Below are 16,520 nucleotides of genomic sequence, written 5' to 3' on the forward strand. Positions count from 1 at the left end.
TCTACTTGCAGTTTACACTTGTTGATGGAAACCATTAAAATTTCCGTCCACCTGACATTTTGGTGCTCAGTTTAGAAGTACATTGACACATTCACCTAGAGAAGGAAAGAACTTCTCCAGGGAATCCTAAGGGAGAGAGTTCCATTTAAAACATCTCTCTTGGGGGTGCCTGGGTGGCTCAGTCGGTTAAGCGGCTGCCTTCGGCTCGGGTCATTATTGCAGGGTCTTGGGATCGAATCCTGCATTGGGTTTCCTGCTCTGGGGAATCTGCTTCTCCCTCTCCTTCTGCCTGCCACTCCCCTGGTCATGCTTGCTCTCTCTCTCTCTCTCTGTCAAATAAATAAACAAAACCTTAAAAAATAAATAAAACCTCTCTCTCTCTCTCTCTCTCTCTCTCTCTCTCTCTCTCACACACACACACACACACACACACGAATATTTTATCCAACCCTGACATCTAATTTGACCTTTCTAAATATTAATGTTGTAACCACAAACAAATGGTAGGTTCCAGACCAGCAGGGAAAAGTAAGCTTTTAAAATTCTGAAAAAACATCATTCAGGGGAAAAATAAGTTAGAAAGGGAATAAAGTGCCCACTATAAATATGGAAGAGGAAAGAAAAGCATTTTAAGAAATGACCTTCTGGCTTCTGAGTTGTACTGAGTGGTTTGATATCATTAGCAAGATGATCCTATTGATTGTCTTTTATTCGTGTAGTAAACAAATGGAAATGTCAGCATTTTACCACTCACAATGCGTTGTTTCCTGTAGTTATAAATATATTTTCTGCTTACTTAGCCTGAGCAGCCGTGTGAGAGAAGGGGTCTTGGGCTATGCCCTTTAACCCTCAGGTGTCTGGCTTGAAAGTCCATTTTCTTTCTTTTTTTCTTAAAGATATGTATATATTTATTAGAGAGAGAGAAAGAGAGAGAGCGCGTGCAGGGAGGGGCAGAGGGGAAGGAGGAGGGACAAGCAGACTCCACACTGATCCGTGGAGCCCAGTGTGCGGCTTGATCCCACGGCCCTGAGATCATGACCTGAGCTGAAACCAAGAGTTGGATGCCTAACACACTGAGCCACCCAAGCACCCCGAAAGGTCCATTTTCCTATGACACTTCCCTTCTGCTGGTGGGGGTGGGGCTAGAACCCTCAGTAGCCCACTCAACAGGTCACAGTGACAAATGCCTCCCCCAGGGAGATTATTACCAGCAAATGTTCAGAGATGGGCTGCAAACTCTGCCAAGGGTCCACCTTACGGCCTGCTGGTCCCTAGAAACATCTTGCTGAATCACATTATGAGTGGGGCCATAGACCTTGCGAAGTCTGCAGAGTAGGCTCGGCAGGCTTCAAAAGGAATGAATTACAAGAAAAAAGGGCAGGCTGTGAATTAGAACTAGCCCAGGCCAGTGGCTTGTACTAATGGGTCCGAAATGGGTACTTTGTAGTACCTGTATTAGGAAAAGAAGAAAGTAAGAAGCGTGGGGGGAAATAACGAAAGGAAGGAAGGATAGAGAAGGGAGGGAAAGAATGAAGAGGAAGGAGGGGGAGAAAGAATAGGTATATAAATTAGCTTTTCCTGTGTAACAAAACGCCCCCCAATTTAGCGGCTTAGTAGAGCCCCAGCCATTTCATTAATTCTCCGTTCTGGAGTCTGCAGTTGGCCTGGACTCGGCTAGATGGTCCTGCTGGTCTCAGTTGGGCCTCATTCATGCACCTGCAGTCAGCTGCCAGTCAGCCTGATGACTATCCCTGGGGGTTGGCACAGTGGCGGTGACTGGGCATGTGCTTTCGCCATCTGGCAGGCTAGTTCAGGCTTGTGTATGTGCTTACCTGGTGGTTCAAGGTTTCAAGAGCACCATACAGCGCAAACTTCCATGCCCAAGCACTTTTCAAGCTTTTGGTTGAAATGCTAATGTCCTATTGGGCATAGCAAGTGGCAAGGCCAGCCCACGTTCAGGGGGTGGAGAGATAGACTCCACCTTTTGATAGGAGAACCTGTGAAGTCACCTTGCAAATGGACAAGCATACTGGGATAGCAAGAATGTATGGCTAGTTTTGCAATCTACCACCAAAGGGAAGGACTAGCAATTTCTTTCGTGGCCACAGTTGGCAGAGAGACAACAGCATAGAGTTTGAGTGTGAGGCTCTCAAGTTGGATTAAAAAATGATATTAATAGGGGCGCCTGGGTGGCACAGCGGTTAGGCGTCTGCCTTCGGCTCAGGGCGTGATCCCGGTGTTGTGGGATCGAGCCCCACATCAGGCTCTTCCGCTATGAGCCTGCTTCTTCCTCTCCCACTCCCCCTGCTTGTGTTGCCTCTGTCACTGGCTGTCTCTATCTCTGTCGAATAAATAAATAAAATCTTAAAAAAAATGATATTAACAAATTACTGGGTTCCTATCTTCCACACTTTATCTGTCAAATATGGCTGGATAATAATGTAACTTCTTACTCATTTCCAGTGGGAACAATGAAACCTTTATGGGCAAAAGTTTGTCTTTTACTCCCCAAAATTGGACTAAGGGACAGTTAAGTGTTTAGTGCATCTCATGTGGCAAATATAGTTGGAAACAAAGATTTTAATGCACCAGACTTTATTTCTAGCCCTAATAAGTTGTTGTACGCTTGATACTATAAAGGAGAAATCTATGTGGTGGTTTTCTTAGTTGCTTGGTGAAAGCCACCCTACAGGCACAAGTATTTGGTTTTTATCCTCATTTATGTATGTTTTCATTGTGTTTTATTTCATTATTGAAAATACAATATCAAAACATAGTTTAAGTAGAGAAGAATGCCCAGCATTTGTTACTACCCAGTGGGAAGAGAAGTTAAGAGAAAATATCAGGTATGACAATTGGGATTGATTTAAGGTTGTGATAGTTACCTAAATTCAGTTTTCCTGGTGAAATGTTTTCAAAGAAATGAAAGATGGTTTACGTCAGGTTAACTTTGTATGAATATAGCTTACTGTAAGCCTTGCATTAAAGGTGTTCTTCTTGTGAAACTGTAAACTAATGCTCTGTGAAAGAATTAGTTGCTATATCCTTGCTTACACGTTTACTTTCAAGGTGGTAATTATTTGTACGCTAAAGCAAGTCATGCCCTGTTTTGAAACACCTTTATTCCACCATGTCTGGTGGAGGGCTGTGGGCACCTCCCTCAGAGGGTTGGGTCTGGTTGTCAGGGAGTCATTCCAAGGTGGGTCTCTCATCACGTGGTCTTCAATGCTGCTTCTCCAGCTCTGGACGGAGGTAACCATCCACATTCTAGGCCCTGGAATAATTTGGCAAGTGTCAAGCTAGGTTAGGGGAGGGGAGGAAAAGAGGGAAAACTGTAGGATGAAGGAGAGAGAGTACAGGTATACTTCAGATATACTGTGGGTTTGGTTCCAGACCCCCACAACAAAGCAAGTCAAATGAAGTTTTTGGTTTCCCTGCGTGTGTGTAAGCTATGTTTATACTATAGCGTAGTCTATTAAGTATACAATAGAGTTACGTCTTAGAAAACAATGTACATACCTAATTCAAAAATACTTTACTGCTAAAAAATGCTAACCATCATGGGAGCTTTCAGCAACTTGTGATCACTGATCACCAATCACTATAACAAATACAATAATAATGAAGAAGTTTGAAATATTGTGAGAATTATCAAAATGTGACATAGAGACACAAAGTGAGCATGCTGTTGGAAAAATGGCACTGATAGACCTGCTTGATGCAGGGTTGCCACAGCCCTTCCATTTGTTAAAAAACCCCACCAAAACAAAACCAAAAAACCACAAAAAATTCCCCCCAAACTCCATAGTGTCTCTGGAGCGCAGTAAAGGGAGGCGCAATAAAACGAGTTACGCCCGTAGAAGGGAAGAGAACAATGGGGAGAGGGGAGGAGAGAAAAGAAAGCTCAGTTCTGCAGAAAAAAAATAGCCTGGTGCTAACGGTTGCAAGAGGCCCACCAGCTACTTTTCCTGGCCGGGTTTATTCCATCTTGGAACGAAGCCTCACCACAGGGACTATGAGGTCATCTTTTTAGATGTTTCAGAAAGCAATTCCAAAAGCGCTCTCATAGTCACTTCTACAGTAGAACAATGATCAATACCAGGACGTTCTTCCTCCTGATTAACTTATGTCTTGGGCTATGGTTTAAGCCACCATTTCGACATCCTCTCTGCCCGTGGTGCAGCTGGAGAACACCCAGCCGCCATTTTCTTTCTGTGAGTGCCTTGTGTACTCAGCAGCCATTTTCATAATCCACCACAACCTCCATGTGGACGTGCAGTGTGACTTTTTCCCAGCCTGTTAAGATTATATTTTTAATCCGTTCCATTGCTTTTCTGCTCCATCTTCCCTGGGTCCCTCCTCGCCATCCTCTGCTTCGCTCTTCATGCTTCAGCAACATCCAACTGATTCCAAGTCCTGCCCACTCCATCCCAGTCGTTGGCTCTGTGTCTTGGTTTAAGTTATTTCTTCTCTGGAATGCTCTTTCCCATTTCTTCACGTAAAGGGCACTGTGCATGACTGTTATTACCTCTTTGGGGAAACGCTCTTGGATCCCTTTACCTGCACTGGTTTACTGTCCTTCCTCGGAGCTCCTGCTGTGCCTGTGACAGAGCCCACAGCTGGTTCATATGGCTCTTCCAGAAAACTCGACATTCTGGATTCAGGCTCTGTTGATTCTCTTGGCCAGGCACCCTTGTGCAGGGTGCAACCTGCACAACCATACAGTGTGGCCCCGTTATTGGCATGTAGTAGGCATTCAGTTAATGTTTGCTGAATATATCTTTAGAGTTTTCCAAAGCCTTGTCACAATTGAACTCTTCTTGAATGGTCGCATCCAGAACTGAACACACCAGTCTGTGTACGTAAAGATCTTACTAGGTTGGGTCTGACCAGCAATGGGGCCAACAGAAGGTTCTAGAATCACTCTTGTTTTTTCCTTGATGGTGATACATACTACCCTACAGTCAAGAACCTGCATATCCCTGACCTTCTCCTGTGTATGCCCATAAGCCTAATCTTCACCATCATCTCTATCTGTGCAATTTGCTTTTCCTGCCCTTGTTCCCAAATTATCACAGCCTTTTTGTTCTCTGGTCATTTCTTCCATGATGGTGTCAACACCAGGAACTGTCAGCCACTCTTGCTCCTCAGTCTGGGCCACTAATTTAATCATTAGGTTTCAAATGAAGTGCTGAGTCTTTCAGGATGCTGTATGTCACCAGCGGTTTTTTTTTTTTTTTTAATTGATCCTTGGACCAGCAGCATATTACCCCAGAGGACAGTGGTACAGCCTGGGGCTGACTGGCTGTTACCTGTGTACTTGGCCTGTTTTGCTGATTATCCCCAGGATGCTTGGGCCCTGTGGCTGGCACCCGGGGCCTCTGAGCAGTCTCCGAGCACAGGAGTCCTGATTTTTGGATGTGGCTTTCCTCTCTGAGCGCTTACTTGACGCTGAATAGGGCTTGAACTGCATACAGAGATCATTTCCTTCCCACCCAAACCACTTGTACAGTTTGCTTGCCCTTTCCCCCTCCGCTGCTCACTCTGGTATTACCCTGGCTTTTAGCCAGCTTGATAAATAGAGGAAGTTGGATGCATTTCGAGCCTCCCTGATGTCATGGTTTGGGGCAGTCTGCAACTGGGGGCGGTTTCAGTTAATCCTAGCAATTGGTGAATTTGCTGTTCTCCTCTGAGCAGTTTCTGTTCTGTGCCATGTCTTACATAAGTCGATATGGTTCTTTTTGTGACTTGCCCTTTCCTTTCAATGATGTAAGAAGCCCAAACATTGGCAGTCACTAATGTTTTGTTCCTGGAGGCTGGTGCTGATTGGGTTCCGATTCCTGTTTAGTTTCTGTAGGAGATAAAGGACGGTGGGTGTGTGGTGACAGTGGCCAGGAGGGTCCCGGGGGGCTGAAGGATGTAGAGCTCTTTCATTAAGTTTAGGCCTCTCTGCCCATCAGGCCTTGCACATCATTGCTTTTCACGTTCTTTTCTGCAACTTGCTCAAGTGAGTTTCTGCTCCCCGGCTGGGAAGCTGGTTTCTTGGCTCTGCGACCAGAAGTCTTTGTGCTTTCATCGGGGCCTTTCTAATTGGATTAGGGCAGGGCCAGGGGAGCGAAGGATGGCATTACCTCCTAGTTAGCCTCCCTTCGAGCTCTCAGTTTGGGAGCTCTTTCTGGAGAACTTGGATGGCTCGGCCCTCCATCTCTTCTGCTTTTCTTTGCTAGAAGAAATATATTTAATTGCATAAGTAATACACAAATATGTGTCTTGTGTTCTCTTGGGCTTCATCTTCTCCCCCGCCCTGTCACACTGCTTTCTGTGGATGCTTGGCGGGTTTCCTTCCAGGCTTTCTCGTGTGCATTCTTACTTGTCACTACATAAATCAGCATGCATATGTATAGCTTTGCTTGTTTCTCAGCAGATCCTAGTATATGTATTATTAAGAAACTTGATTTGTTGTTTTGGCTTCCATGTATTCACAGTCTCTATATGTCAATACATGTAGATCAACTTAATTTTATTCAGCATTGCATAATATTCCATAGTATAGATATAGTATAGATGAACCGTCATTTATTTACCTATTCATCTACTGATGGAGACTTAGCCGCCCACCCTCCCCCGCCCCCCAGTCACAACAAAGCTGCAATGATAGCTTTTTTGTGTGTGTTAGTATTTCTGTAGGGACAGCCTCTGGAATGAGAATTTCTGGATCAAAAGGTATGCACACTTAACATTTCAAAACGTTAACTAAACTGTTCTCTTAAAGTTGAGGTTTCGTTTCTTTTCTTTCTTTCTTTCTTTCTTTCTTTCTTTCTTTCTTTCTTTCTTTCTTTCTTTCTTTCTTTCTTTTTAAAAAAGATTTTATTTATTTATTTGAGGGAGGGAGCAAGTGAGAGAGCACAAGCAGAGGGAGCAGCACAGGGAGAAGGGGAGGGAGAAGCAGGCTCCCCACTGAGCAGGGAGCCTGATGCAGGGCTCGATTCCAGGACCTTGGGATCATGACCTGAGCTGAAGGCAGATGCTTAACCGACTGAGCCTCCCAGGCACCCCAAAGTTGACGTTTCTACCAACAGTGAATGTGAGTGTTTATTTCCCCACATGCTCTACATCTTTGGATATTACTAGCCTTTTTTATATTTCTTCGTCTAGTGGGCAAAACAAATTTTATTGTCGTTTGACTTCTTTCTCTACCTGAAAGTACTCCAAAGGAGCAGAGAGAGCCTCATGTTATTTATTAATAAACTTGGTGACCAGGGACGATGAAGGGTGCTTCAGGGTGGCTGTCAATAAGGTTTTGAAGAGGAAATGTGCTTGAGGTGTGAAATTTCATCAAAAATCCCTAGGTAGAAAATCTTCGTTTGCACAAATGTGAAGTGAAATTATTTCCATACTCAAGTCACAATAAATTTGTTTCTTTCATTATTTGAATGTTTTTCAGTTGTTAATCCTCCATTCATTCCACATTGAACATTGGGCCGTGTGTTTGTAATTTGTTCATCCTAGGACAGGACGACATGCTTGGCCTTCATTTTTGTCTTCTTTAAACATTGCTTAATGAAGTTTTTCTGACATGTCAGGCTTTAATAAGCACTACTTTTTTTTTTTTAAAGATTTTATTTTTAAATAATCTCTGCACCCAATGTGGGGCTTGAACTCACAACCCTAAGATCAAGAGTCACATGCTCTACCAACTGAGCCAGCCAGATGCCCCAAGAACTACTTTTTTTGGGCAAAGAACATATCAGGAGTGCCTGGGTGGCTCAGTGGGTTAAGCATTTGTCTTTGGCTCAGATCATGGTCCCAGGGTCCTGGGATCGAGCCCCATGTTGGGCCCCCTGCTCAGCAGGGAGTCTGCTCCTGCCTCTCCCTCTGCCTCCCCACTCATGTTCTCTCTCTCTCTCTCATGCTCTCTCTCTCAAATAAATAAATAAAATCTAAAAAAAAAAAAAGACATGTCATAATCAACAGAAATTCACCATGACTCCTTATTTCTTCTTTGAATTCATATCTTAGATTCCTCCTTGAGCACTGAATTTCTGTCTGTTGGCTGAAGCCAGAAGTAGGTCAGTTGGTTCCAAGATCATCTGCGGACTGTTTCCTCTCACAAATCTTGATTTGAAAATCATCATGCCTGTATTCCACATGAGGGGATACCATTGTGTGGTGTGACTGTCCTCTTTGAATTAATAGCTATACCAGTGTTTTGGTTTCGAAGTAAAGCATAATGGAATATTCTGAAAGATACAAGTTGGGTTGTCAACAATGCGCTCTGCCTTGGGTGGGCAGACTCTTCCCTTTCACTGGTATGCGTCCACCTCGTCCCTCACTCTTGTCATTGCCAGTACCCCCATCACCCCCTTTCAACTCTGAGCCAAACTTAATAATCAATAGAGTTTATTTATTTGGCCCCTCTCTGGAGAAGGAATTCTGCCTCTGGTTCTAGGGGCACAAGAGACATAAATGACCCAGTTGTTGATATCAAGGAGTTTAGGTTGTAGGGAAGTTAAGTCACGAAACCATATAGAAGTATCTAACAAAGCATGGTTTCTAGAAGGGACTACCTCCCTCTCAGATCCGATCACTGCATGGTCCAGTGCCCCTGCCATGCTGTTAACGAAGCCTGAGACTGAGCAGTAATAGACGCTACTAAAGCATTTACACAGTCAGCCCCACCACCAGCATCGGGCTGGTCTTCCAGTTTAAAATGAGTTCCTTAGGAGCAGGGTTTGCTTCCTCCATTTCTTTTGTTATCTCTGCTTCCAAGTTCAAGCCCTGGTATACAGCAGGGGGTCTGCGGCCACGGCCAACGGGCTGACAGTAGCTTGAAGCATTATGGTGCCAAGAAGGCCCACTTTCCATTGATCTAATTTTCTTTTTCTCATTTTCAGGTTTGTGCAGAGTCTCTCCATCCTTTCTTTTGAATTCCCCGCTGTCAGGTGAGGCTTTTTTTTTTTTTTTAATGTGATAATGTAGAAATAACATGTTTGGCTGTTTTGTTTTGTTTGTTTCTCTCAAATGACCTCCTTTCATTTCAGATGCCTATCCCCCTAACCACTGTATTCTTTTTTGTTTTGTTTTGTCTTTAACTCCTTAATCCTACTTGGAGCCTTCTTCTTCAGACATTTTCTTTTCCTTGGGGATTCTTTTGTGGACCCATTTCTTCTTGCTAATCCAATTGTTTTTTAGGAGCTTTCAGAAATGGGTACAGATTTTTGAAGTCACTTGGTGTGGTGAAATCTGGGGAAGGAAAACAGTCATTTCCAGAGAACTCTTTGGGATTTGGTTTCGCTCTCCCTATTTCCTTCTTTCTCCCTGGACTGGCTTTCCTGTCTCTAACAGCTCTTCTCATGCTTGGGAATGGACTATTGAATGTTCTCTCTCTCTTTTAATACATTTGGGTTGTTTTTTTATTTTTAAGATTTTATATATTCATTTGAGAGAGAGCGAGCACAAGCAGGGGGAGCCTCAGGCAGAGGGAGGGGGCGAAGCAGACTCCCCCACTGAGCAGGGAGCCCAATGCAGGGCTCCATCCCAGGACCCTGGGATCATGACCTCAGCTGGAGGCAGTCGCTTAACTGACTGAGCCACCTAGGTGCCCCTGAATGTTCTCCTTTTTACCTAAAGTGCTGTGCCCCGTGCAGCTTCCAAAGGCTCTTCCCAACCAGATTTCTGCTCCCAACTCTCTTCTACACAGAACTTTTTAAACCACTACTGACTTACACTTCCTGTTTCCTTTGAGACTCATAAATATTGGTTATTTCTGGGACTTCACTGGTATAAACAATAGAAATCTTGTAACCAATGCAAGTATTTATTGCGATTAATATAAATTATAATGATCCTATTATAATTTAAATGGTAAATAGCAACTTAGTTATTATGTTAAATGTCGGTACGTTGTTATTATTATGGATAAGGTTAAAATATCCGAGCAGGGTCACCCAGCTAGTAAATGGCCAAGCTGGGACCTGAAGCAGGAGTTGGCATGGTGTGATGACAAAAGCAAGGAAGGGCACAGAATATTGGTGGGTGGTTCGCTTTTCTTAGTACCTCACTTTTTTTGTTTTAAAGATTTTATTTATTTATTTAAAGAGAGAGAGAGAGAACATAGAGGGAGAGGGAGAAGCAGGTTCCCTGCTGAGCAGAGAGCCCGCGTGGGGCTCGATCCTAGGACCCTGAGATCAGAACCTGAGCCGAAGGCAGACGTTTAACCTACTGAGCCACCCAGGTGCCCCTTAGTACCTCACTTCTAATCAAATATGATCTTCCGATGCTACAAACCATGTACTTCCACCCCATCCCTGTCCCCATCCCCCAGTGTCGATCACCATCTTGAGGATGCTTTTAAGGAGAGTCTCCTATTTTTCTCTTCTACATATTGATGGAATTATTCCACAGCAATACATACCAGACCAAATCAATTTAAAAACGTTTTTTTTTGAGTCCTGCTGTGGGTGGAGTTGGATGCTGCTGGGCTTGGGGTGAGGTGGAGACCGAGTCTATATAGGCGAGGATATTGTGTTCCGGTGCCTTGTTTTTTTTTTTTTTTTTTTTTTAAAGATTTTTATTTATTTGACAGAGAGAGAGACAGCCAGTGAGAGAGGGAACACAAGCAGGGGGAGTGGGAGAGGAAGAAGCAGGCTCATAGAGGAAGAGCCTGACGTGGGGCTCGATCCCAGAACTCTGGGATCACGGCCTGAGCCAAAGGCAGATGCTTAACCGCTGTGCCACCCAGGCGCCCCGGTTTTTTTTTTTTTTTTAGGCTAAGTTGAGTCTCATGGACCATGAAGAGAAAGTTAAAAAAAAGTCACTATTTATTTGGCTATACCAATGACCAAGGGATCTAAGTATATAGTGGTTGTAAGTTCTCGAGGGCAGGGAAGATATCTGTCTTGTTTATTGTAGTGTCATAAGTCCCAAGCGTAGTACCTTGCATGTAATAGAAACTCAACACAGTTTTATAAATTAGATGAATGAATGTAGGAAATAATTCCTAATCTATTTACATTTAGACCAGAGTGTACTGTAAACTTGTTTTATAATTCTGCTTGCAATAATAGATAACACTTTTTGACTGTACTAAGACCTTCATTATAGTACTTCATTTCATTTCTACAGAGCCCTGTGAGTAGATTCTATCATGGCCTCCAATTTTTAGATGAAGAATTGAGGTCCAGAGAGCTTAAGGAACAGATGAAGGTTACACTGTAAGCAGTGGAGGCTGGGTTCGAAGGCAGGCCTATGGCTCTACCAAGCACGCTCTTGTTCAACATATTTACCATGCATTGGGAAAGGAGCCTAAAGAATGAGGGGAGACATGAAGCAGGCTTTCGCTTTGCCTTGGGTATTCACACATTGGGTATTCAAGAGGCTGGGCGATTGCAGGTAGGACAGTAGAGGAGTTTGGACATGAATGAGGGAGTTGGAAAATATCAGACCTTTCACAGAGTTTTGTGAGTATTTGTTTACTTTAAGTGCACAATTTATTTCTAATCTTGCATATTTGATACTGATTCACTTGTTTTATTGAATAAAGCTTCCCCCCCCCCCGCATTAGAAAGCACTTAATGCTTATTAAGGAAATCATTTTGCACTGTAAAGACCAAACAAATCATGTTCTTCCATTTGCTTCTAGAGACATGAAAACTTCATATTACCATCATGCTGGATGGTTCCCCATTGACCTAACTTTGTGCTATGACAAATGATACACAAAGCCGCCATTTTGGAGTTCATATGAAGCACTTACCACTTAACCCAGTTTCTGTTGTTGTTAGGACATGGGCTTTTTTGGGCATATGAGATGTCGTTTCTCTTACTACAGCATTGCTGGCTTTAGTTCTTGGTGACTTCATCTTCAAAAAATTTTGTTGCTGAAGTTCGGAATGGTTCCTTTTGTCCTATATTTATTCAGATTACCCCAGTTTACAAGATTTGATATTGCTGCTAGACATTTCTGTGACCATCCCAGAGACTTCTGTAAATAGTCTCATTTGATTTATAAAATGGGTAAAACTGTGAGGTTTTCCTTGTCAGGTTTTGGCAACAGGGTTATCCTAGCCTGGTAAAAATGAGTTAGGCCTGTGCTCTCTTTCTCTATTCTTGGAGTTTTTGTGAGATTGGAATTCTTGTTTTTTAAATATTTGATAGAATCACCAGTGAAAACATCGGGGACTGGACTTTGTCTTTGGGAAAATTTTTGAGACTTTTAATGATTATACATCTATTCATATTTACAATTTCTTCTTGATTCCTTTTTGGTTAAGTTTTACGTTTTGCAAAGGGATTTGCCCATTTCTTTTATTTTTTTAAAAGATTTTCTTTATTTATTTGACAGAGAGAGACACAGCCAGCAAGAGAGGGAACACAAGCAGGGGGAGTGGGAGAGGAAGAAGCAGGCTCCCAGAGGAGCAGGGAGCCCAATGTGGGGCTTGATCCTAGGACCCTGGGATCATGCCCTGGGCCAAAGGCAGATGCTTAATGACTGAGCCACCCAGGCGCCCCATGGGATTTGCCCATTTCTATCTAAATTTTCAAAATTATTGAATAAAGTTCTCCCTAAGATCCTTTTATCTTGTATATTTATAACATTTTCAGTTATGTTGCTTTTTAAATTCTTTCCATTGGTTGTTTGCTGATACTTGTTCTCTTTTCCTCCCCCTTCCCTCCCCCTCCTCCCCTCCTCTTAATTTTGCCAGAATTGTCTCTCTAAAGAACAACCTTGGCTGTGTTAATAACTTTTATTTTATGTCTTTTTTTCTATATCACTATTTTATGCTTTTGTATTTATTATTTCCTTTTTATTTTTTTAATTTAATTTTTTATAAGATTTTATTTATTTATTTAACAGAGATAGAGACAGCCAGCGAGAGAGGGAACACAAGCAGGGGGAGTGGGAGAGGAAGAAGCAGGCTCCCAGCGGAGGAGCCTGATGTGGGGCTCGATCCTATAACACCGGGATCACGCCCTGAGCTGAAGGCAGACGCTTAATGACTGCGCCACCCAGGTGCCCCCCTTTTTATTTTTTTTTTAAAGATTTTATTTATTTATCTTGAGAGAGAGAGAGAGAGAGAGAGTGGGTGGGTTGGGTAGGGGCAGAGACAGAGAGAGACAATCTCAAGCACACTCCCAGCTGAGCGGGGCTCCATCTTACCACCCTGAGATCATGACCTGAGCTGAAATCAAGAGTCCAATGCTTAACCAACTGAGCCACCCAGGCACTGCTAAAAGATTTTATTTTTAACTAATCTCTATACCCAACGTGGGGCTCAAACCCACAACTCCAAGATGGCTTCGTTTTCATAAATGCTCTCAAGTGGAGTGGAGGGTTACACGTGGTCTTTGAGTCAGGTTGGTTAAATGTGTCATTCAAATATTCTATATCCTTAGTGACTTTCCTATTTGAATTTTACCAATTGATGATAGAGATGTTAATTTGTCATCTTCCTATTGAATCAAACCTTTTATGAATGAACCATTTTATTTACAGGCAATGCTTTTTACTTTTTTTTTTTTTAAAGATTTTATTTATTTATTTGACAGAGAGAGACAGCCAGCGAGAAAGGGAACACAAGCAGGGGGAGTGGGAGAGGAAGAAGCAGGATCCCAGTGGAAGAGCCTGATGTGGGGCTCGATCCCAGAACGCCGGGATCACGCCCTGAGCCAAAAGCAGACGCTTAACGACGGTGCCACCAAAGCGCCCCTGCTTTTCACTTTAAAGTATAATTTGTCTGATATTAGTATAAACATATTTTCTTTTGATTAGTATTGGCATTACATATCTTTCCCATCCTTTTATTTTCAAACTTGTTGTGTATGTTCTAGTTGTGTCCTTTTAAATAGCATATTTGGATTTTGTTATTTTTTCCCAGTCTGATGATCGTTGCCTTTTCATTGAATCAGTTAGTCCATTTCTATTTAATGAATCATTGATTCATGTGTGTGTTTACATTTACCATCTTCTATTTTTCCTAATCATTTTTTGTTTCTTTTGCTCCCTTTTAGAGCCTTCTTTCAAATTGACTGAATATTCTACCCCCCCATCCACTTGTTAGGAAGTTATATACCCCACTTCTATTTTTCAGTAGGTAATATAAAAATCACAACGTCTACCCAACTTTTCAATGTCTTAAGATAAGCCATACCTTTAGCCTCCTCTAAGATAATATAAGGACCTTGGAAGACTTTAATTTCTTAATTTCATTTTTTCATCTCCTAATTGCGATATATATATATGATCTCCTATATTATATAATGTATATGTAAATAATATAGTTGTCATTTTTATGCTATTATGTTTCACGTATCCCTGCAAGATATTATTATTAATGTTTTATATAGTCAGCATTCATTTGTTATGCTAAGTGAAGTAAGTCAATCAGAGAAAGACAATTATCATATGGTTTAACTCATGTGAAATTTAAGAAAAAAGGATCATAGAGGAACAGAGGGAAAAATAAAAGAAGACGAAATCAGAGAGGGAGACAAACACTAAGAGGCTATTAATTATAGGAAACAAACTGAGGGTTGCTGGAGGGGAGGTGGGTGGAGGGATGGGGTAACTGGGTGTTGGGCATTAAGGAGGGCACGTGTTGTAATGAGCACTGGGTGTTATATGCAACTGATGAATCACTGAACTCTACATCTGAAACTAATGATATACTATATGTTAATTAACTGAATTTAAATAAGATAATTTTTTTTAAAAAGCATTCATTTGGATTTACCAGTATCTAGTGCCACTCTTAGCTCTGGGCAATTGGGGCCTCTGGCCTGTGTCTCATGCTTTAGAGGTCCCCCTCTCTGACCTTTCCCTATTCATAGCCCTCTGTAAGGATGAGAAGTTTGTGACACAAAGAAATGATGCCCACCTGGAACCTGCCTTACTCTGCCCCCAACCCTTGCTCCTAGATCTTGCTCTGGGACCCTGGGACCCTGCAATTCCCTATACAGTCACTGTGTGCCTATTTCCAGGACCTAAGCAGGCCTCTTTCCCCCCAGGCTGCGTGTGTCATGCTGCAGGTGTCCATACCGTTAGACCTAAGCGATGACCAAGGGGTAGCTGCTTGCAGGGAGAGAGGGGGATTTGGATATACAGGCTGGGTGTCCACATACACGTGCACAAAACTCTTGTATTTTGAGATGGAGCCTTAGCGGAAGAATAAGGGCAAATTGTACCTCCTTTTATTATTATTTTTATTTAAAAACATTTTTTAAAGTAAGCTCTATGCCCAGTGTGGAGTTTGAACTCATGACCCCAAGATCAAGAGTCACATGCTCTACCGACTGAGCCAGCCAGGCGCCCCTGGACCTCCTTTTAAACTCTTAACCTGTATATCACAAATGTTAGGAATGGGCCTGGTCACATACCACTTTCTTTGTTCTTCATTCTTTGTTGCATCTCAGATCTTGCATCTTTTGCCTGAGTACATCTTTTAGGATTTGCTTCAGGGAGGATTTGCAGGTAGTGAACAATATCACAGTTTTTGTTTGTCTCTCTTCTGGCTTCCATTGTTGCTTATGAGAAGATAGCTGTCAGTCTATCACATGCTCCTTTGAAGGTTAACTGTCTTGTTTTCTGTGGCTACTTTTAAGGTTTTCTCTTTGTCTTTGGTTTTCTTCAATTTCATTATTTTGTGTCTAGGTGTGGATTTCCTTTTATTTATTGTAGAGATTCTTTAGGCTTCTTGAATCTGTGGATAGATTCAAACTGGTTTTCACCAGTTTGGGGTCGTTCAGTCATTATCACTTCAAACCTTGACTCTTTCCTCCTTTTTGAAATTTTTTTTTAAAAGATTTTATTTATTGGGATGCCTGGGTCACTCAGTCGGTTGAGCATCTGCCTTCAGCTCATTCATGATCTGAGGTTCCTGGGATCAAACCCCACATCAGGCTCTCTGCTCAGTGGGAAGTCTGCTTCTCCCTCTTTCTCTGCTCGTACTCTCTCACTTGCTCACTCTCTTTTAAACGATGTTATTTATTTTTCAGAGAGAGAGAGCGAGAGAGAGAGCGTACAAGCAGGGGGAGTGGCAGGCAGAGGGAGAAGCAGGCTCCTTGCTGAGCAAGGAGCCTGATGTGGGACTCGGTCCCAGGACTCTAGCATCATGACCGGAGCTGAAGGCAGACGCTTAACCGACTGAGCCACTCAGGTGTCCCTCCTTTTTGAATTTTAAGTGTATGTTAGACCTTGTGTTTTTTTCTCCATGTCTCTGAACTTTTCTTTTGTATTTTGTATCTGGAGCTTAGGTTTACTTCATTAGGCCCATAACCTCAGGCAGACAGTGGTTCCTTTGTTTATATTACCTCCCTGAGTTCCTGCTTTCACTTCACCTTTGGCCTGGTGATTCTTTTCTATCTTGTCAGCTTTTTGATATATTTAAGAAAATGCTCTTAATATTCCATTTTTAATTTTTGATTGTCTTCAGCAGAAGGTTTGGTCTAAATAACTGAACCCAACATATTCTTGGAACACTGAAGAAATTTTTTTTCCTGAGGTATTTGCTGTATCAGGGTCT

At 42.5% G+C, this 16,520-nt stretch overlaps 1 protein-coding gene across 4 annotated transcripts in view; it reads left to right on the top strand.

Annotated features, from left to right (window-relative positions):
- The window catches only part of ADGRG2 (adhesion G protein-coupled receptor G2), a 126,501-nt gene that overhangs the window by 33,830 nt on the left and 76,151 nt on the right, over nt 1-16,520 (top strand). For all 4 annotated transcript variants that reach the window (XM_087859388.1, XM_087859387.1, XM_045804052.2 and 1 more), the window contains exon 2: nt 8,895-8,942. The gene's annotated coding sequence lies outside the window, so the exon portion shown is untranslated. The remainder of the gene's footprint in view (nt 1-8,894; nt 8,943-16,520) is intronic.

This window comes from Ursus americanus, chromosome X (assembly GCF_024610735.1).
Source record: "Ursus americanus isolate L20-20 chromosome X, mUrsAme1.1.p, whole genome shotgun sequence".
In the NCBI taxonomy this organism is placed as follows: Eukaryota; Metazoa; Chordata; class Mammalia; order Carnivora; family Ursidae; genus Ursus; species Ursus americanus.